The following is a 22,242-nucleotide window of genomic DNA, read 5'->3' as shown; positions in this document are numbered from 1 at the left end:
ACAGTCTTTAAATTTCCAACATAAACATCTCAAATTAATTAAAATGATTGCATCACAGTTAAATTTACTGTTACAAAATTTTAAGGGTTGCTTGGGCAACCCTAAAATTAATGGAGGAAAGCATTCATCACACTTTTACCAAAAACAAAAACAAAAAAAAATACTAAAGTCCACAGTAGAATATATGATTTGTGTTAAATGCTTTGGGGAGAAAATAGTCACCCACTTTCAACTATACATGAAAACACAATAAAAAGTAAAATGTACATTTGTTGTTGAATGAAAGGTAATTTAATGGTTCTAAGGAATACAATTAAGTTATAATATTAAATCAAATATTACCATCAATACTAGTCAATTTCTCACTTAAAAATGGCAATGGAAATGGTAAATCATTATTGTCCCTGTTCTAAAAATTTTATTAAGAAACTATTTTCTAAAAAGTACCATTTGCCTTACATAAATTTTATGCAGAATTTGAATGTTTTACCTAAAATTCATAGAGAAGCGACTAAAAAATTGAACTTGAGATTCCATATCTCTAAAATGGGGACAAATACTTGTGTGTGTGTAGAGGCACTATAGCATGCAAAGTAGATGAGAACATAGAGGACTTGGATCAAAAGCTGTAATTAATAAGCTGCATGACCCAAGACAACTTTCTTAAACTATCTGAGCCACACTTCTCTCATCTGTAAAATGGGCATAATGCTAACACCTATCTGATAGACTTATGAGATGCAATTAATCACTGTAAGTCAAGTGCTATCATACAAGGGCTATTTGTGAGTTATTGATGATGTTGCTGTCCTTTCATATTTCACGTGTTTTTGATGAATGCAGGAGAGGAAATATATAAAGTCTCCATGTACATTTCAAAGCATTTCTTTATATAATTCATGATTAGATATTATAAACATGTTTCCATGATTTTGATTTTGAACCAGGCTTGCAGAGACAAAATGTAGTCATAAAAATAATGCTAAATGAATTTTACATTTGATTAATTTACAACCAATGAGATAGCAAGAGATATAGATATTTGTGTTCTAGACTATCAGAGAAATGCAAGTGTGTGCAACAGAATGATGTTTAATATTTGTCTTTGTAGGCCACTCAAGGTCTTTCTATTATCTTCCACTTTTTCTATATGACATATACAATATAGTAAAATACTAGAAAGAGTCTACAGAGTTTAAACTCAGTATGTACAAAACAGCCCTTATCAATTTTCTTCTTTATATCTATCATGACATTGCTAGATTGACCTTCAACAATTATTGTCATTTTTTTATCTGCCAGGGTTTCATATTTACATTCACTGCATCACATTTTCCTGTGTATTCTACCTTTTTTCCTTCCTGATGCCTTGGTTCAGGTCCTCCTCCTCTTTTAAACTGACCTACTGTAATTGTTTTCTTCTTCTTCTCTCAAACTTGGGTCGTCTTAAGTCTGTCCGCCAAACTGTCAGTATAACCTCCCTATCAGGCAGACTCCCCATGTATCCGCATCCTCACCGGCCGTAGCACAAAGTTTAATTTTATCAGCATGTTATAAGAAGTTTTGACCTCATCTTGCCTGCACTCTTCTGTCCTCTTCTTTCTATTCTTGCCATATCAAACTCCCAGCCATTCTGGAGAATGTGCCCATGTTCTGTGGCTTCATGCTTTTACATTGTTTGCTCTGCTGGGGACACGCTTCCTTTTATTTATTTTTTAATTGGAGTATAATTGCTTTACAACATTGTGTTAATTTCTGCTGTGTAACAGTGTGAATCAGCTGTATGTCTCTATATAGTCCATCCCTCTTGAGCCTCCATTCTTCCTTTTTTTTAAACAGTGAATTACCCTCATCTCTCATGAACTATCAGTCACCTTTTCAAGTTCTCATCTGACACCTGGAATAGACCCTTCCTTCCCCCTCTATCCCAACACAGTGTCATATATTGTCTTCCACTGTAAAATTTACCACAATCTTGAAATTGTCTGCTCCTAATTTTCCACCATTGAACTAGAAGTTACATTTAGGCTGGATATTCATCTGATTCTTAAAGTTTTTCTCCTTCAATGCTGCCATATTTTTTTCTGATAAGGAAATTTTTAAAAATTCTAAGATTTATTATACCATTATGTTATAAAATAATGGCTGTTTATAACATCAAAAGTTGGAAGAATATACCATTAATGAAAATAAATCTATATAGTTATTAATATGTATGAACATTTGAATAAAATTCTTTGTTCTTTTTTGTTTTTATATTTGATTTTTTTTTAATGTGGAAGTATGAAAACCTTATAATGGGCTAGTACCAGTTTAGGACCTCGCTATTGGGAACCCCTGAATTAATATACTAATCTAGTTTGAACTCAGGTTCAAGGGTAATTAAAAGAGACTCCAAGAGCTTATTTGTGTGATTATTTTGGAGATGTGCTGCACTTAGTATAGGGCCAGGGACTGAATACCTTTGATAAAGATTCACTGAATGAATGAACATGTTAAGAATGACCACTTAGTTCATTACTAATTCACGTAATTTGTGTGACGATGTATCTCTACATCAAGGTCAAATTACAGGTGATTATTTAGATTCTTTTTGCTTCTAACCTGTCTTCCTTTTACTTTTGCTACCCTAATTCATGTTTTTCTTCTTTTTATTCCCTTGCATTTAATAAATTTTCACATTAAAAACTCTTCATTTTTCTTTAATTTAAAAATATTTATTCAACAATACTGCACATTTTTTTTAGTCTCAGGTTTATTTTATACCAAATTAGCAGGGGTATCATTTCTAATCATGAGTAATCTTATTTTTTAAAATTTAATGTCATGAAAGTCAGGTTTTTAATCTTGTGATGGCTTTATATAAGTGGCCACATCATAAATTGTTATTTAATAGTTATAAGAAAGGGACAGGTAGGAATTTCTGACTTCCAAAAGAGAAAGGAAAACACAGGAACTTGAGAGAGCAGCTGTAATTCTTATCCTGCTTTGGAACGCTTAAATTCCAATGTGGGCTATAACAAAGGAGTGGTTTTATATTCCCTTGTTCAAGTTTATTCATCCCTAAAAAGGGGAAGAGAGAGTTTCTGTTAATCTTTCTCAAAAATAAGTTATATGAGCAAATGTATCAAAAGTATTTTGGACTTCTCAGAAGATTCAATAATAACAACCAACAGTGGCATTATCATAAAATATTGAAGTATTTTATCATGATATCAAGTCTAAAGAAAATCCATGTGTGTTCAAAGGCTCATTTTGCAGTATTATACTATTATTTGGTTATTATTAGTTGTGAATAGTTCCAAACAACAGCCTAGCTGGATAAGGAATTTAATCCTGATCAGTTGTGTGTTTCCTCAAAATGCCCTTTTGACAGAAGAATGTATTTTAAGATATTAGTGTCTCTTTTTGAGAGTTTTCTCGCAGAATTTTTTCTTGAATTATAATTTTAAGATACTCAGGGTCTACCAAATAATTTTAGAAAAATGAAAAAGAAAACTGTTGCCCCGTTGCCCTGTTTCTCCTATGGCTCTGAGAAAACGCAGAGGGTGCAGGCCTGGCAGAGAGACCACCAGCAAAGAACAGCTGTCTTATGAAACAGCAGGAGAGGGTGCTCCAGGCGGGACAGGAGGAACCCCACCTCGAGGGCTATACCATGAAAGAGTGTGTGTCGGGAGGGTGAAAGGCAGGATGACTATGAATTTCTGAACTCTTAAATAAAATGGCCCAGCAGCATGAAATGAGAAAACACTTCCAATATTACACAAACCCAAGAGAGAAATGTCCCAAGGAAATGCAGCTCAATATATTCTTTAACTTGACTATCCTTCACTAAATGAACGTAAAGTGTTTTTTAAGTGAATGTTTAAAGTCACCAGTATTTTCTTTAGGCAACAATTTCATGAACACTGGTGAACAGCAAAATGAATTAAATGTATTAATTTCTTATTTTCAGTGATGATGACTAACGATGCTGACCGTTTACATTAAGGGAAATCTCTACCTCTTCCCACTGAAGACTTTTCACTTAGCTTTTTTTTCTTTTTTCTTTTAAATTTCTTTTTAAAAATGCTGCTCAGAACCATCTTCCTAATGCCTTCTGAGAACACACTCCTTCTCTGATGGACAACACCATCGTTTATCTTACGCACCTCTGTCCAACCGTTTCCGGTTCTGGTATTGTTGTTGTTCATTTGTTCAGCCGCGTCCAACTCTCTGCAATCCCATGGACTATAGCACACCAGGCTTCCCCATCCTTCACTATCTCCCGGAGTTTGCTCAAATTTATGTCCATGGAGTTGGTGATGCCATCCAACCATCTCATCCTCTGTTGCCCCCTTCTCCTCCTGCCCTCAATCTTTCCCAGCATCGGGCTTTTTCCCCATGAGTCAGCTCTTCACATCAGGTGGCCAAAGTACTGGAACTTCAGCCTCAGCCCTTCCAATAAATATTCAGGGCTGATTTCCTTTAGGATTGACTGTTTTGATCTCCTTTCATCCAAGGGGCTCTCAAGAGTCTTCTCCAGCACCACAGTTTAAAAGCATCAATTCTTCAGTGCTCAACCTTCTTTCTGGCCCACTCTCACATCTGTACATGACTACTGGAAAAACCATATCTTTGACTATATGGTATATATATGGTTCTGGTATATACCCAATCTATTACTGTCTTGCATATTGCTATGTGTGTATGGAACTTGTTTTATGGGCTTCATTGACTTCCAGTTTGTCCTGGGACCAAAGGGTTTCATGTGACCATTTCCTTTGAAGAAACATTGCACCTTTTGCTTTGCTTGGCATGTGGTCAAATAAGGAGTGTTCCTGAGGTTTCTCCTCCATTAAAAAAATTGAAATATAATTGCTTTACAATGTTGTGATAGATTCTGCTGTATAACTTCATAGAGTCCTATACTCTGAGGACCTCAATTTGGGATATGGCAGAAATAACTCGTGTAGGTAAGTTTCCTCGTTGCCTTGTCCTCAAACCCACACACACACACACATGTATTTATAGCTATGTTTCATTGCATTCTCACGAATGTTAATAGCAAGCACTTATGAATGGACTCCCCAGTTGGCACTAGCTGTAAAGAATATGTCTGCCAATGCAGGAGACATGAGACTCAGGTTCGATCCCCTGGATTGGGAAGATCCCCTGGAGGAGGGCATGGCCATCCCCTCCAGTATACTTGCCTGGAGAATCCCATGGACAGAGGAGCCTGGTGGGCTACAGTCCATGGGGTTGCAAAGAGTTGGACACGACTGAATCGACTTAGCATGCACACACATGAATTTTTCAACCAGAATAGATACTTTGTCTCTCCACATAGTTTTCCTTGGCAATTGCATCCAGCACTGATATCTCTCTTCACTGTGTTACTCAGATGTGTGCTGAATTTCTTGGCAATAAGATCTCTGAAAAGGGAGCACCCTTAGCGCAGAGAGATTCAGAAAATGTCCCAGGCTCAGAGTCATTAAATAAGATGATGTGTAGAAAGATGTCAATATAAAGCAGGTGCTCTGAAAATTAGATATTATTACAGAAGAAGTTTATTATATATAACTTATTTAATCAATTGATTTAGGATAATTTTGTCTTTTTGTCTCCAAGATTCTATGCCCCTTTAAAGTACTTATCGAAGCACTTATTCTTGCTGCCTTGCACAGCATTTGCACTTTAGCAAAGTGGACAAAGTAATTGATAATTGTTTGGATGAAAGCAGGAAGGCAAGGGGCAGGGAAAAGAGCTAGAGGAAATATGATGTACACAGAATAACAACAAAATCCCACGGAAGCATAAGGTTGGTATTGGTTAAGTGCAGGAACTGGGTGGGAGATGGAGGCTCTTGGAATAGCTTCCCAATAATATTATAGAAAAAAGCTGAAAAACCTATAAAATCACAGTTTTATAAAATTAAAAATGTGACCATCATTTAGTCCCAAGACTGCAATGTCTTGACCTTTTATATTCTCATAATTTTCTATTAAGGTATCAAATACAAAATGATGCACAATTATAAACAATCAAGTATAATCATTTTCTAAATGGCATAGAATTCATTAAGAGAAAACAATATTAATGGAAACTGCAATACACAGTTATAGCCAAAAAAAAAAAAAATCTACAAAATAGATTCCAGGAACATTACAATAAAATGTTAGACAAAGTGGGAACCAGGAAGGGAAATGAGTTTTAACAGAAAGAAAAGAAGTTTACAACCTCTTGTGGCTCAAGGGAGAAAAAGCTCACCCACATTGCTCCCTTTAAGAGTTTTTCCAGATTTAACTAGCTGCGTGGAGGTTCCCATATGGCTATTAAAGAATTATACTATCAAATAGAAAAATAATAAGTATATTAAAAACAGTATATAATCATGCTATTAGAAGGGAAGGGCCATGTCATGAGCACATTATGTTTAAGAGTTTAGAAGAGCAGGTACTCAATAAACGGCATGCACAGGGCAGGCTTTGAAAGCTTACTTTCTAAATCCAATATGTAACTAAATAAATAATGCAGCCTTGATAATCCTCAAAATAGAAAGTAAATGGTCCATTAAGAGAACACATTAAGCCATCTTATTGACTCATGCATGGACCCTCCAAGTGCCCATTATTAGGCAAATGCTCCTATCAATCGTGTTACCTACACAGAAAACAGTCTTCTTAAATACACTTTCAGGCCATAAATTCCCCATTCTTAGTCAGCTGTTGGCCAATATTTCTAATTTGGTGTTTCAGAATTTTATAAAAATGTTACTTTTTTTTTTTGCCTTAAAGTTGCATTTTTAAATGGTAAGATTTATTTTTAGGAAGCATTAGCCCTAGAACTAGCCTGGAACAGAAATGTCCTTTGGGTTCACGGCTTTCATTCATACTGTCACCATGAGAGGGATAAAGCTGCAGGATTTTTTTTTTTCAATTACACCATACTCAAAGACAAAAGAAAGCTGAGCGCCGAAGAATTGATGCTTTTGAACTGTGGTGTTGGAGAAGACCCTTGAGAGTCCCTTGGATTGCAGGGAGATCCAACCAGTCCATCCTAAAGGAAATCAGTCCTGAATAGTCATTGGAAGGACCTAGACTAAAGCTGAAACTCCAATACTTTGGCCACCTGATGCAAAGAACTGACTCATTGGAAAATACCCTGATGCTGGGAAAGACTGAAGGCGGGAGGAGAAGGGGACGACAGAGGATGAGATGGTTGGATGGCATCACTGACTCGATGGACATGAGTTTGAGCAAACTCTGGGAGTTGGTGGTGGACAGGGAAACCTGGCGTGCTGCAGTCCATGGGGTCACAAGGCGTCGGACATGACTGAGCAACTGAACTGACTAATTAACAAAGATAAATGAGCATTGTAAGACATCATTTTTTTTAATTATTGGGGTATAGCTGCCTTACAGTCTTGTGTTAGTTTCTGCTGTACAACAAAGTAAATCAGCTATATGTATACATATGTCCCCTCTTTTTTGGATTTCCTTCCCATTTAGGTGCCTCTGTGCGTGCGTTATGTCGCTTCAGCTGTGTCCGACTCTGTGCGGCCTTATGGACTGCAGCCTGCCAGGCTCCTCTGTTCATGGGATTCTCCAGGCAAGGATACTGGAGTGGATTGCCATGCCCTCCTCCAGGAGATCTTATTTTGGTGTCTATGGAGCATTAAGTAGAGTTCCTTGTGCTATACAGCAGGTTCTCCTTAGTTATCTATTTTAGGCATATTAGTGTATATATGTAAAGGCCATTATCTTCCATTAAATATCAAGGATAAAAAATAGACTCTACGGTTCATTTGATGTATGCTGTACGAGGATGCTATCCCTGTCTCCTGAGTGGAGAATTCAATTCATACCGACCTAGAAGACATGCAATTCCAAATGTATTGGATTTCAAGCAGATTCATACCCAGGCTGTCTAAATTGCATTTTTTTCAACTTCTAGATATATAAATGGGTGATGTCCTTCAGTGTGGGTTTCAGGCACATCTCAAAACTTAAATGTTAAAACTGTCTACTCTACCACCATCCAACCTTGAATTCAAAGCTGCTTCTACTACTTTGGTTGGAGAACTTAGACTCTGTGACATAGTTTCTTCTATTTCCAGTCTAGAACACCTTCCGAAATTGTTTCTCCTCAGCTCTTGCTGTTCAAATGTTTTCTCTACCTTTTTGATCTGTACTTTGGCTGCAGAGAAGAAACCAGTTCTGACTCCATCTTGGAGCTGTTTCTTTGACTTGTTTTATTATTCTAATTGCTTTTGTTACTTTTATAAAAAATGAAAGCTTTGTTACTTTTGTTACCATTGCCATACAAAATGGCTGACTGTTTAACTAAATTGCCTTTGTCCGGAACCCTGCCCACCTGCAGATGGCAGGAAAGAAGAAATTAACATATCCGCTGCCTGAGGCTTGCCATTCTAGATGTTTGCAAGATTAATGGACTTTTTACTTTGCTTCCTCAACTCTCTCCATCTCTGATGTATTAAAACACCTGGCATCCAGACTCAGATAAGATGATTATTTTGAGGTGCTAGCCATCTTCTCAGTCAGCAGAGTCCCTGAAGGAAGTATCTTCCTTGCTTCAACACCTCATCTCTCAGAGTCATTGACCTGTCATGCAGCGAACAGAGTGAACTTGGACTCAGTAAACTCTTACTGAGTTTGTCACATCAGATAGTTTTCCTTTTGGTATAACTTTTCCCCTGCTCTTCTCAAGCTAGACTTTTTGTCATCTGGATTCTTTCTCTAGTCATAGACTCTCTCTCTCTTTTCCTTTTTTTTTTTTTCCTGATGTGGACCATTTTTAAAGTCTTATTGAATTTGTTACAGTATCATTTCTGTTTTATGTTTTGGCATTTTGGCCACAAGGCATGTTGGATCTTAGCTCCCTGACCAGGGGTTGAACCCCCCCATCCCCTGCATTGGAAGGCCAAGTCTTAACCACTGGACCTCCAAGAAAGTCCCATCTAGACACAGATTCCCATTATTCCCATGCACCCACCACATCTGGACTAACATGGACTATTATTACAGGCTTAGTCAAACAATTTGTGGTAGTTCTATCAGCATTCCCCACTGATGGCTAGGTAAATAAATTTTTTTTTTTTTTTTTTTGGTCTGTAGAAAAGAGGTCAATGTAATACACATTTAATTTGAGAAGGGTCTAGTCATTACATAAGTCATTATTCAGATAAAGCTGCTCAGCAGTTAATACATCTGGGAGCAAATTAAGTGTGTGTCATGTGGAATCTGTTTGACACAATTTTTAATCTCTAAAACATTTGTGAAGAGAAAGTTGATGATATTCTTTCTTTCAGCTAAAAGGGCAAGGTTAAGTGAAGGTTGTGTGCAAAGGAATGGGGGAATGTATCTGGAAGGAGTATCCAGGGAAGGAGGAAAGGGGGAAACATGAGAAAGGAGAAAATAAAGGGGAATGGGAGGAAACCAAGGAGGAGAAGACAGGAGTGAAAAGGAGAGAAGACTGCGTGGGAGAGGAAGAGGTTGGGGGAAGGAAGGAGAGGGGAGAAAGGAAAATGGGAACAGCACTAGTTTTAGGAGTAGCATTGTTAAAGTAAAATAGTCATTTTACTTGGTATAAATTATATGCCAAATTGGTATAAATTATATGCCAAACATTGAAATCTTTATTCTGTATCTGTAGAATTAGAGAAGAGCTGATACACACACACACACACACACATATCTGTAATATTCTCTCTGTATTATTATATATGTTATATGTTATTTAGAAATGAATTTATATGTGTCTTGCACATGTTTTCCAAAAAAACACTGGAAAGAAGAGAACTTTAGCTATTCCCTGATAATTACCCTTTCTCTCCGTCCAATCCAATGTCTGCTAAAACCACAATTATGCATTTAGAGTTGTACAAACAGACATGCAGATACACCTTCACATCATCTCATCTTCTCTTCTACAGCTTTCACAGTGGGATGTAAACCTGCATTTTAGGTTGACTCCAAGTGGCATGAGTAAGTCTACAGTGTCAGAACTCTGCAATGGCAATTCAAACTTCTGAGAAATACCATGGTAACCAGACCATCAGTTTGGTGAAGATGTCAACCCTCCAAAATGCAAAAATTAGTAACAGAAACAACAGGGAATTATTGGAAAAAATGAAGAAATAAATTCATATCTTGTCAATAAAATTATTTTTGCCATTTTAGAATTTAACAAAGTTTATACTTTTTGTTAGTCAATAATAAAGTTTATACTTTATTAATAAAAGTTATACTTTTTCAAATGCATATTTGCCATTTGTCTTTTTAGTCTTTAAATTTCTTTATCCATTTTTCTATGGAAGTATGTGTATTTTCTTTGCACATTATTTTGAAATTAAAATTTAATTTTTACCTAATTAATATGTGCCCGACCAGTTTTAATATTTACTTAATTCAATAAATCTTAAAATGAACAAAAGTAGTCCTTTGCCTTGCCACTTCTTATCTTTATTTAAGCTACTCTGAAGTCCATTATGTAATTTTAGTTATTTCTTTTAGGATTTACCTTTGTATAGCTAAATGATATATTAAACTGATATATTTTGAGGGTTCACTTTATACATGATCTATTGAATTTCTATTATGAAAGCTATATATTTAGTTCATTTATACCTTATTTCTCCACAACACATAATTCAGTACCAACTCTCAATATTGTTAAGCAATAATTTTAATTAGAATTTATTTGTTAAAAGCTGAGAGCTATGGTTATATTATTTAAAATTGAGTCTTATGTTTTACTGACTTGCACCCAAATTTTTATTTTCTCTGGAATCAACAATTCTGTTTTGTCTATTTTTTTCTGTTTGATTTTCCCTGTACCTATCCCTAACTTTTTAACACACTCTTCATCACATGTGTAAAATTTAGGTCTATATCAAGCAATTATGCAGTCCTAGTTTTCCCTAAGAGATATTTGCTGGGTTCTATAGTCGACTATTCTGATTGAAACTGGTCTCTCTCTGAGTATTGATTCACAGCTCTCACCTGGAAGCTTTCTTTACCATAAATCAGTATTTATTTCATAGTGCATCTATTTCCTGAAGGCCCTGCATTGCTTGACATGCTTCCCTTGACAGCATAGCTTCTATTGGCTATCTTTAAAAGAGTACAAGGCGGATGATTTTTTGTTAAGCTAACATGTCTGAACTTGATCTATACTTATAATTAATTAATAGCCTGATGGAGTATGGAAGCCAAGCTTGGAGACTTGTTCTTTCTCGGAATGTTCACAATGCTTCATTATTGTTTGCTGTCTAGTATTATTACTGAGACATTTAACACCATGCTCAGTCAAATGTTTTCTGTGCTTACTTTTTGCTTTTCTCCTTTTTGGGAAACTTTGGGATCTGTTCTTTCTTCTTGGGGTTCTAGTATTCAAAGCAACAATGGTAGAATAGTCACCAAATTTTCTAAGAGACATGAATGAATGTATTTTAAAAGCCAAGATAATCCCAAACAGGATACACTCAAACAAACTCACATCAAGAAACATCATAATCAAGCTGGTTAAAACTAAAAATAAAGGAAAAAAAATCTTGAAAGTAATGAGAGAGAAAAATAGTGGGAAATCAATTTGAATAACTGGTCTTATCAGAAGGAGGCCAGAAGGGGTTCAATGTTTTTCAAGTGCTGAAGGAAAAGAACTCTTAACTTCAAATCCTATCCTGGGGAAACAGTCTTTAGGAACCAAGGAAAAATCAAGGCAGACTTAGATGAAGAAAACTGGGGGACAAAAATTAGCAGATCTAAAAAAGGATTAAAGAAAGTTATCTGAATAGATAACAGATAAAGGACAAGATGAAGATAGAGTCTTGGAACATTCAGAGGAAAGAAAGAATAATGAAATGACTGAAACAAGTCTAAATACATTTTACTTCTGCTGTCTTTCCTAAATTATGTTTATTGTTGAAGTAAAAACTATGACACTATTTGATACAGTTCTAAATATATATACAGGAAATATTTAAGATAATTATAAATGGGATGTTAAAGGAAACCGTGTTTCTGCCGCTCAAACTGCCACTCAAAGCCATGTTTCTGCCACTTTATATTGTGAATAAAGCCTGGTTTCTCATTGTCAGGGACAGGCATTAAAAATAAGGAAAAAAGGGAATTCTCCTGCACTGCTGGTGGGAATGCAAACTGATACCGCCACTATGGAGAACAGTATGGATATTCCTTAAAAAACTAGGAATAAAACCACAACACAACCCAGCAATACCACTTCTAGGCATATCCCTGAGGAAACAAAACCTGAAAAAGACACATGTACCCCAGTGTTCACTGAAGCACTATTTACAACAGCTAGAGCATGAAATGGAGAAGGAAATGGCAAACCACTCCAGTATTCTTGCCTGGAAAACTCCATGGACATAGGAGCCTGGTGGGCTACATCTCATGGGGTAGCAGAGTCAGACATGGCTAAGCGACTAACAGGACCTGAAAGCAATCTAGATGTCTATCAACCAACAGGCAAATGGATAAAGAAGCTGCGTTACATATATAAAATGGAATACTACTCAGCCATAAAAAGGAATCCATTTGAGTCAGTTCTAATGAGGTGGATGAAATACAAAGTGAAGTAAGTCAGAAAGAGAGAAACAAATATCAAATATTAATGCATATATATAAAATCTAGAAAGATGGTAGTGATGAGCCTATGTGCAGGGCAGCAGTGGAGATGCAGACATATAGAACAGACTTATGGACATGGACTGGGGAGAGGAAGGAGAGGGTGAGATGAATGGAGAGAGTAGCAAGGAAGCGTGTACAATAACATATGTAAAACAGATAGTCAATGGAAATTTGCAATATGACTCAGGGAACTCACGCTGGGGCTCTCTAACAACCTAGAGGGGTGGGATGGGGTGGGATGTGAGAGCAAGGTTCAAAAGGGAGGGGGACATATATATATCTATGGTCAATTTATGTTGATGTACGGCAGGAATCAAACCAATATTGTAAAGCAATCATTAATCAATTAAAAGTAAATATATTTTAAAAAATAAAGAAAGAGACAAGACTAGTATAAAACTTGTGGTATTGTGCCAGTTTCAGTTATACTAACATGAAGCTACATTTAAAAAAAAATTAAATATGTACAGACATGTTGATATAGATATGTGTGAATATGTACATACATATATTTATTTTCTAGTTCATGTTATTCTAAAAATAATCATACCCACTCAGCAATGAGCAAATCTGTTATTTAGATTTGCTGTTTTCTAATAAAAGGAAATAGATGCCTCTAGGTCTAAGCAGAAAAAGTACAAGATGAACGTGGAACATCAATCATTGGTGGTAGAAAGTAATGAACTATTTAAAAAGGAAAGTTCCATGTCAAAAGAACTGAGGGACTAACTTCAAAAAGCAATCAGTGACAAAATCTGGGACATTTTAAGACCACAAAATAATAAAGCTAGTAATATATAAACTAAAATGAATATTCATGTATTTACATTGATACAAATACATATATAAATAAATAAACAGATGGATGGCTAGATAGTAGATAAAGGACTTATAGTTGTGAATTTGAATATATAAATAGAGAAAAATTCATAGAACTTAAAAGTCACCATTTTGTGGACACATTGTAATTATCCTTTCTTGTCAAGCTTCCCAAGTAGCCCAGTGGTAAAGAATCCACCTGCCAATGCAGGAGACTCAGAGATGCAGGTTAAAAATCCCTGGGTTGGGAAGATCCCTTGGAGTAGGAAATGGCAACCCACTCCAGTATTCTTGCCTGGGGAATCCCATGGACAGAGTAGCCTGGAGGGCAACAGTTTATTCGTTCACAAAGAGCCGGACACAACTGGTCATGCACATGCAATATCATCAGTGTGCTAGGATTAGTTGGGGAAATTATTATGAAAAACAGGATACTTATTCATTAAGAGTGAAATAATACGACTTGAGTTCAGTTCAGTTTGGTTCAGTTGCTCAGTTGCGTCCAACTCTTCAACCCCATGGATGGCAGCACGCCTCGAAATTCAACACTAAAAAAAGAAAAAAAACAACAACAACAACAACTGCGATCATGTACCCAGTCTCATCACTTCTTGGCAAACAGAAGGGGAAACAGTGACAGACTCTTTTCTTGGGCTCCAAAATCACTGCAGACGGTGACTGCAGCCATGAAATTAAAAGATGCTTGCCCCTCGGAAGAAAAGCTATGACAAACCTAGACAGTGTATTAAAAAGCAAAGACATCACTTTACTGACAAAGGCCCATATAGTCATAGCTATGGCTTTTCCAGTAGTCATGTATAGATGTGAGAGTTGGACCCTAAGAAGGTTGAATGCTGAAGAAATGATGCTTTTGGATTGTGAATTTTGAATTTTTAATTGCTGGAGAAGTGTCTTGGGAGTCCCTTGGACTGCAAGAACATCAAACTAGTCAATCCTAAAGGAAGTCAGTCCTGAATACTCATTGGAAAGACTGCAGCTGAAACTGAAGCTCCAATACCTTGGCCACTGATGCAAAGAACTGACTCATTGGAAAAGACCCTGAGGCTGGGAAAGATTGAAGGCAAAAGATGAGGGAGGCAGAGGATGAGATGATTAGATAGCATCACCAACTCAACGGACAAGAATTTGAGTAAACTTTGGGAGATAGTGGAGGACAGAGGAGCCTGGTGTGCTGTAGTTCATGGGGTCACAAGGAAACAGACATGACTTAGTGACTGAACAACAGCAAAAATGTTTAAAAATAAGCAAAAATAAATCACTAGTTTGACTTCTGTCTCTAGCTTACAGCCTGATTGTTCATTAGCTATCATTTCAAATTTGTTAGTATAAATACATTGAAATATTTTGAGCTATGTATTAAAGAAAATAGAGTTACACTGCACGAAATAAGTTTAACATTCTGAATTTGATCCTATAGGATTTAAAGTTAAAATCTCTTATGAAAGTTTGTTACCACAGTTACATTAATGATAAATTCAGATTTAGATTTATCTGTAACTTATAAATTTAAACTTTTATAATGTCTTCCTGTCTTTTATGTAAACCTTTAATAACTGAATAAAAACCAAGCACAGATTAGGAAGTACTGAAATAAAGCAGACCCTTATCATCATATCTTTTCCAAATAAAGTTATCCCAGTAAAAAATCTTTACAGGCAAGCCCTATTTGGCAAAGAAACTATGTATAAATGTTTGTGTTTCAGACACAGAGTAAATTATAAACTGTGTAGTAATTTTTCATGATTGGCAAAGAACAGAGTATACTGGGGTTTTGAACATTTTACATAGTTTTGTTCACATTTATCCTCAATTAGGCATTTGGTACATGTGAAGGCAATATTGGAATTGAGATAAAATATTTATACTTTATGTTTTGTGTAAGGCTAAAAAGAAGATAACATCTTACTGGACAGTTTGAATTGGCTGGAATTTGACCAGTTACAATGAATAACTTTGCTTGAAAATCTTTATCTAGACGGTCAGAATTTAGATGGGTAAGCTGCCTGATTAATTCCAGATTTCAAATATTTTCTTTCCAAATTTTCTTCCTGCCAAGATAATTATCAGGAACAATATAGATGAGTACAAATGGTTTTGGAAAATTTTATGTTGTTTAGGGTTAAAAATAAGTTCATGATATTTAAACTTCAGCTGTACTGGGTAAATGTATCTTTTGCCATATTCTAATTTTTTAAACATCTTTGGAAATAATCCTTGCAAAGATTTGTCACACTCAGTGTCATTTGGAAGATGAATTCCAGTTGGCTCTGTTTCATAGCACCTGCAGGTTTCAGAAATAACTAGAGTTTCAGTTGACACGTCCTAGATATCAATTTATGTTGCAAGTTAAAATGATTAAATCTGTGTGCTTGCGAGCAAGGTGCCTTTGTTAAGAATATGTAATGATAAAGAGCAAATAAAGTCAACCAGTGATTTAAATCTCTGCTCTACAGGGAAAAATACATAAAATTAATGCTTGGAATTTGACCTCAGCTGTTAAAAGAAAATGAATTTTAAGAATATGTAGAAGCATGTATCTTAGTTTTTCTCAATGCTGTTGATGTTTCATGAGCTAAGTAAAAAATTACACTTTGCAGTATTGTATGGTATGTATAAATCAAGAAGTATTTTAGTAAATTAATCTTTTACAACTGAAGTTTGTAACATATAATAGACCCTTATTGTTTGATGAGTTGTCTTTTTGAGTTAGAAAAAAACAATGATGACTTTAAAAAAAAAAAAAAGATGCAAACTGCCTGTAGTTTGGGCCCAAATTCCAAAGTTTCAGTGTGAGAAAGAGTTCTCTTGAGGTTACATACAAGAACTACACTGATTTAATTCCAGTTTTGGGTCAAAGCCACTGAATAATAATGTCCAGCAAGGAGCAGGAGAACAAATTGATAAAAGACTGAAAATAACAGAATCACAAGCCAATCATAAATTTTTGCATGCAATCATACACCTGGGTCACTACTTTTGTTGTTCAGTGGCTCAGTTGTGTCCTATTCTTTGCAACCTCATGGACTGTAGCATGCCAGGCTTCCTTGTGCTTCACTATTTCCCAGAATTTCTCAAATTCATGTCCATTGAGTCAGTGACGCTATCTAATCATCTCATCCTCTGTTATCCCCTTCTCCTGCTCTCAATCTTTCCCAGCATCGGGGTCTTTTCCAATGAGTCAGCTCTTTGCATCAGTTGGCCAAAGTATTGGAGACTCAGCTTTAGCCTAAGTCCTTCCTGCGAATATCAGGGTTGATTTCCTTTAGGATTGACTAGTTTGAACTCCTTGCTGTCCAAGGGATTATTACATTTAGTCATTATTTGAAAACTTGAAGATATTAGGAACCGGCCTGGAAATCTATATGGCTGTTCAGCATTGGGGGTTTAGAATGAGATCAGAATATTTGAAGATGTATTTGGGAATCCTGTCAAATCTTGAGTTCACCTGAATTTAAATACTTTTGGGAAATAACAATTGACTGTCTACAATTAGAGAGAAAAAAAAATTTAAATGTAGACACCTTTGACCCTAGATCTTTCTTAGCACAGAGCAAAGGACAGCTGGAGAGACAATTTAGGTGACAAATTCTGGGCTTTACTGGCTTATGTCTTTATTGCAAACTTAGAAAGATATAAAGTTTGCTGAAAAAGATAGGTAGAAACACAGATGGCACTAAAGGGCTAGCCCTTTCTGTGTCCCCAGAAAAAGGAGCATTCGTTTTCAGAATGTTTCAGCAATGAGACAGAACTTGAGGAATACTTGAGAGGACTGGTAGGAATGTCTCCATCCAGAGAGGCGTGAGTGACTTCTGTTTTGATCATTATTATGCTTCCAGGCTGTCATGCAGTACTTGACACTTAGATGGCATATAGCAAAAACATGTTTAAGAGAAAGAAATTTAGTCATTCCCTCTGTCTTTACTTTACGTTATGGGTCTCACTTCAATTTTAGTCCTTATAGTATGCTGAGTTGTCTCACAGCATGCTCTGTTTGAGAGAGAACAGAATTTCAAGTGGGACAGATATGCCTCTCAATAACTTCTACTCACGTCTAGTTTGAGGATTTAGGAAATTTACTTAACTGCATTGGGCTTCAGTGTCCTCATCTGTGAACTGAGATGAATAAAACCAAAATCATATCCAAGAACTATAGCACAATGCCTAACAGAAAGTAGAATGAGTAGATGGAATAACATGCATGATCAACTCAGGACAGAAAATACAGAATAGACTAATTACAATTTAGGGATAAGTCTGAAGAAATTGACCAAAACAAAAACATGGTCTTAGAAATGTAGCAAATGCCAAATTCACTAAAGTTCAGGTTTCCAGTTTATGAGGACAAACTATTACATCCCCTAGGAGCGGTGATTATTTAGCAGTTATTCCAGCAATACGCTAGCACAAGAGCAAGGTAGACCACTTCTGCCACTGGCTGTGCTTAGCATCCATGTCTCCAGCAAGGCTGGAGTGTTAGATATGGAAGCTAGATTGGATAGGGACCCAAGCAGACTCTCTGTCCTACTGGTTCTTTGCAGACAGTAAGAGGAGAAAGCCTGGCAGGAGCAACTTTGGAGTCCAGTTCATCAGACCCCAACCTTTCTGGCACCAGGGGCTGGTTTCTTGGAAGACAATTTTTCCACAGATCAGGGTCAGGGGGTAGGGGGAGGTGTGGTTTCAGGATGATTCAAGCACATTACATTATTGTGTACTTTATTTCTATTCTTGTTGCCCCTCAGATCATCAGACATCAGATCCCAGAGGTTGGAGACACCTGCAGTAAATCACTACAGGAGTCTGAATCTCAGAAGACTCATTAGTCCATTACAGAGACTTAGAAGTGTGACTGTCAGCAGTGATTATGAGACCAACCAATAGAAGCCAGAGTAGGGCCATCACCTCTACCTGCCAAGTAGAGAATAAGAAGCGTGGAAAGTGAACTAAGGTTGTTGATGTGGTTTCTTCCTAGGTCACACTGGGCTCTCTCTGTCAAGGGCAAAAATGAGAATAAGCCTGAGATGACAGGAAGGAGGATTGGACAAATTGTGTAATTCAAATTCCAGAGGAAACCAGGAAAAAAAAATCACAACACCACAGATGTCTTTGCACATCTAGGATATCTTATAATTTAGGCTCATATTTCTAACATATTTGGCAGAAAGTCTCCGGAAGAAAGGCAAATCTTAAAAGATATACAAAATCAGGGAAGAAAGTCTAACATTCAAAGAGATAGTTTAAAATATGACTGGCCTTAAAATGTGACAGGCACATTGAACTGAATTTGACCTTCTTGGCAATTTGTAATGAAAGATAAATACTTTCACGAAAATAGAATTTTTGTTTATCTAAATTAAATGATAAACATTATTCTTCCTGAGGCCTCCTTTATCCTAGATCTTCCATTTTCAACTATAAAGCATGTCTTCAGATATTTTTATCCAAAGTTTTTCCTTCATTCCTCTGAACATTCATTTCCTCCTTTGCACTCTAAGGAAAATTAATGGAATAGGACTGACTCACTTTGTAAAAGAGCTCAATCATTGTTGCATATGTGTATGTATAATCTCACTCCATTATAACCTTTATGACTTGGAATATATTTATCTCATAACTCACAGAAGATATCATTTTATTTTCTCAATAAATCTTTTCTTTTTCAGATTATGAATGAAACTACGTTCCAAATGTTAAGGTTAAAGCTGTGCTTGTTTATAAAAAATAATTATGTGCAAAGCTTGCCATCAACTAGCAACATTTTTCATACTAAAAACTGATGCGTCTCATGGTAAGTCTCATTAGCAAACTTAGGTTGAGCTCCAAGTTTTTAGAAATTTTCCAAAAGAGATATATATATATATATATATATATATATATATATATATATAAAACAATTATAACACAAGTTGAAGTAGACCCAGGGATATAGTGAGTAGTCCTGCTCTTTCTTAAGAAGCCTCTGTAGCTTGCTGAAACATGGAAAACCCTATAAGGAAAACAAAAGTAAACCAAGAATATAGCACTATGACATACCACACGATAGAGAATGGTATTTCTGGGATTTTCACAACCTATTCCTATTAGCTTGTGGTTCAAACTTCAATATAGAATTTTAGCCAAAATGATGAATTTTATTTTATTTTAAATGAATCTTTTTTAATATTTATTTTCATTTATTTGGTTGTTTGCACTGGATCGTAATTGCAGCATGAAGGATCTAGTTCCTTGATCTAACCTGAGTCCCCTGTCTTGGGAACACAGAGTCTTAGCCACTGGACTACCAGGGGAGTCCCCAAACTGGTGAATTTTAGTCAACATTTTATAGTGGGTACGTGAGTAGGAAGTTTCCTATTATATCACTTGAAAGTCTTTGTCTTCCTTTTTAGTTAGCTCATCCAACAGGTTGCTGAGTATGCTCTTGGGTACAGGTCATTGGGTCAGTTCAGTTCAGTCGCTCAGTCATGTCTGACTCTTTGCAACCCCACTGACTGCAGCACGCCAGGCTTCCCTGTCCATCACCAACTCCTGGAGTTTGCTCAAACTCATATTCATCCAGTCACTGATGCCATCCAACCATCTCATCCTCTGTCTTCCCCTTTTCCTTCTGCCTTCAGTCCTTCCCAGCATCAGGGTCTTTTCCAATGAGTCAGTTATTTGCAACAGGTGGCCAAAGTATTGGAGCTTCAGCTTTAGCATCAGTCCTTCCAATGAAGCTTCAGGACTGATTTCCTTTAGGATTGACTGGGTGGATCTCCTTGCAGTCAAAGGGACTCTCAAGAGTCTTCTCCAACACCACAGTTCAAAAGCATCAGTTCTTCAGTTGTTGGGTACTATTGATGAAAGAGATGTTACCTTAAGTCAAATAGCTCTTAAGTATAAGAACAAAAACATGAATCCAGGCCTCCTGATACCAGTTCCACAGCCAAAATATATATTAAAGTGCTTAAATAACTAATCCTTTGCAGGAGAGTTAAGTAAATTTCAGTTTGACTCAATAATCCAGAAATCACCAGAGTGTGGTTCCTTTAGAGAAGTAGAATTTTTGAAGTCAGTAGAAATGGGACTTCATATTGAATTCAGGGTAGGGCTCCACATGGACATTCCTGCTGCCTGATCGTATTTCTAAGTAATCTCTTAATATTTATGGCTGGAATGCCAAAAAAGTTAAGTTTGTGTTAATCAGTTCCTAAAAGGATTATACCTTAACTTTAAGTATTAAGCCTTTGCTTGTCTTGTCAAAGTCTTCAGTTTTGCTGGAATCCTAATTACTAAACTATTCCCCTATGCAGATGGTCACAGGGAGGAAGTTCCTTCTTCCTTGACCAAAGTAATTTATTAGTTTGTTGACAGATTACACAAGGCTGAGCTCTCTGCTTATCACAGCTCATGTCTGGAATATGCCTGAGGAGTGTGTATTTTGTACTTGTAAGGTCATCACGTTACCACAAGCTCTAGCCTGTTTGTTTGAACAAGGGCAAGAACATGCACACAGATCATTCAGTAAACTTATTAGTCACAGGTAGGGTGGTTAAGGAAGATAAACAATCTACGCAGTACCTCAGGAAAAGGTCTCCAAATTCTTAGCCTGTCTTCACATTCCAATGCCAACATAAATTTTATAAACTTGTTTATTTGCCCTTAGTCTTAAAAACATGCAAATAGTTTAGTTTCTTTATTATGTATCTGTATCACAATAGATTTGATTCATGCATAATTATTTGTTAAAATTAAGAAGTGAAAAGGTATCTGAGACCACCACAATTGCTACTCATAAAATGTCTCTTATTTTTCTTAAATTATATATAATATTTAAGTGCAAAAATGTAAATTGCTGATTTCTTAAATTTGCTACCTATTGTAAAAGGATTATCAACTTTTACATGTCCTCAATCAGTGATTTTTCTAGTCTTTCATATAATTTTAACATTTGAGATTCAATATTCAGTCTAATCACCTTTCTCATAAAATTAAAAATGCAAAAAGGGTGCAAAATTCCTTCAAAGAGTCAAATACATTCAAAGCAAAGTTCAATTAATGCCTGATACTGCTCTAGAAAAAACCAATTAAGCAATCAGTTTCTTTGTTCACAACTCAAGAATATCAGAGTTATGGAGACATTATATCAACAAATGAGAAAAAAACATCATTTGTATTAAGGAAACATCTCAAGATGAAAAGTAGTGATTCCCATTTTTTTCTTCATCTTTTTACCCCTAAAATTTAAAATTACAGTTCAAGGAGCTGTAGTTCCTTGAAGAATGACAAGTTATAATTTGCCAGCAACTCAGATAGTAGAGGAATTTCTCTCTTTGGTTGAACTGCCTACTTCTATTTGGTCTATAAGGCACTCAAGAGACTAATTTAGTGACAAGAGTAAAAGAGTTTTTGCCTTGAGACTCTTTATCTTGAGTCAGTACATTCCAGGGACTTCTGTCACCAGGGACTCATTTTTCATTTCCCATTTTTTTTTAATATTTATTAAGAACAAATTTTGTCCTGTAGTTCAGCATTTTAAAATTATTTCAGTTCAATATCCTGGAGAAACTGTTATTGCTTATATTATTTAGTTTTATAATATCAAAGTTTTTGAATTTCTTGATTATTTACTTCTTGCATTTTATACCTTTACTTTAAATCTATCTGGAAAATTTACATTCTTTCTACTTTTTATAATTCTATCCTGCTGAATTTAATCTATATTATTTATTCAGTTACCTTTGTCTATCACTTCATTGGGCTTCTCAGGTGGCAC

The sequence above is a fragment of the Cervus canadensis genome, chromosome 9 (assembly GCF_019320065.1).
Source record: "Cervus canadensis isolate Bull #8, Minnesota chromosome 9, ASM1932006v1, whole genome shotgun sequence".
Classification (NCBI taxonomy): Eukaryota; Metazoa; Chordata; class Mammalia; order Artiodactyla; family Cervidae; genus Cervus; species Cervus canadensis.
The sequence above is the reverse complement of the archived record's forward strand: the minus strand, read 5'-3'. Positions refer to the sequence as shown.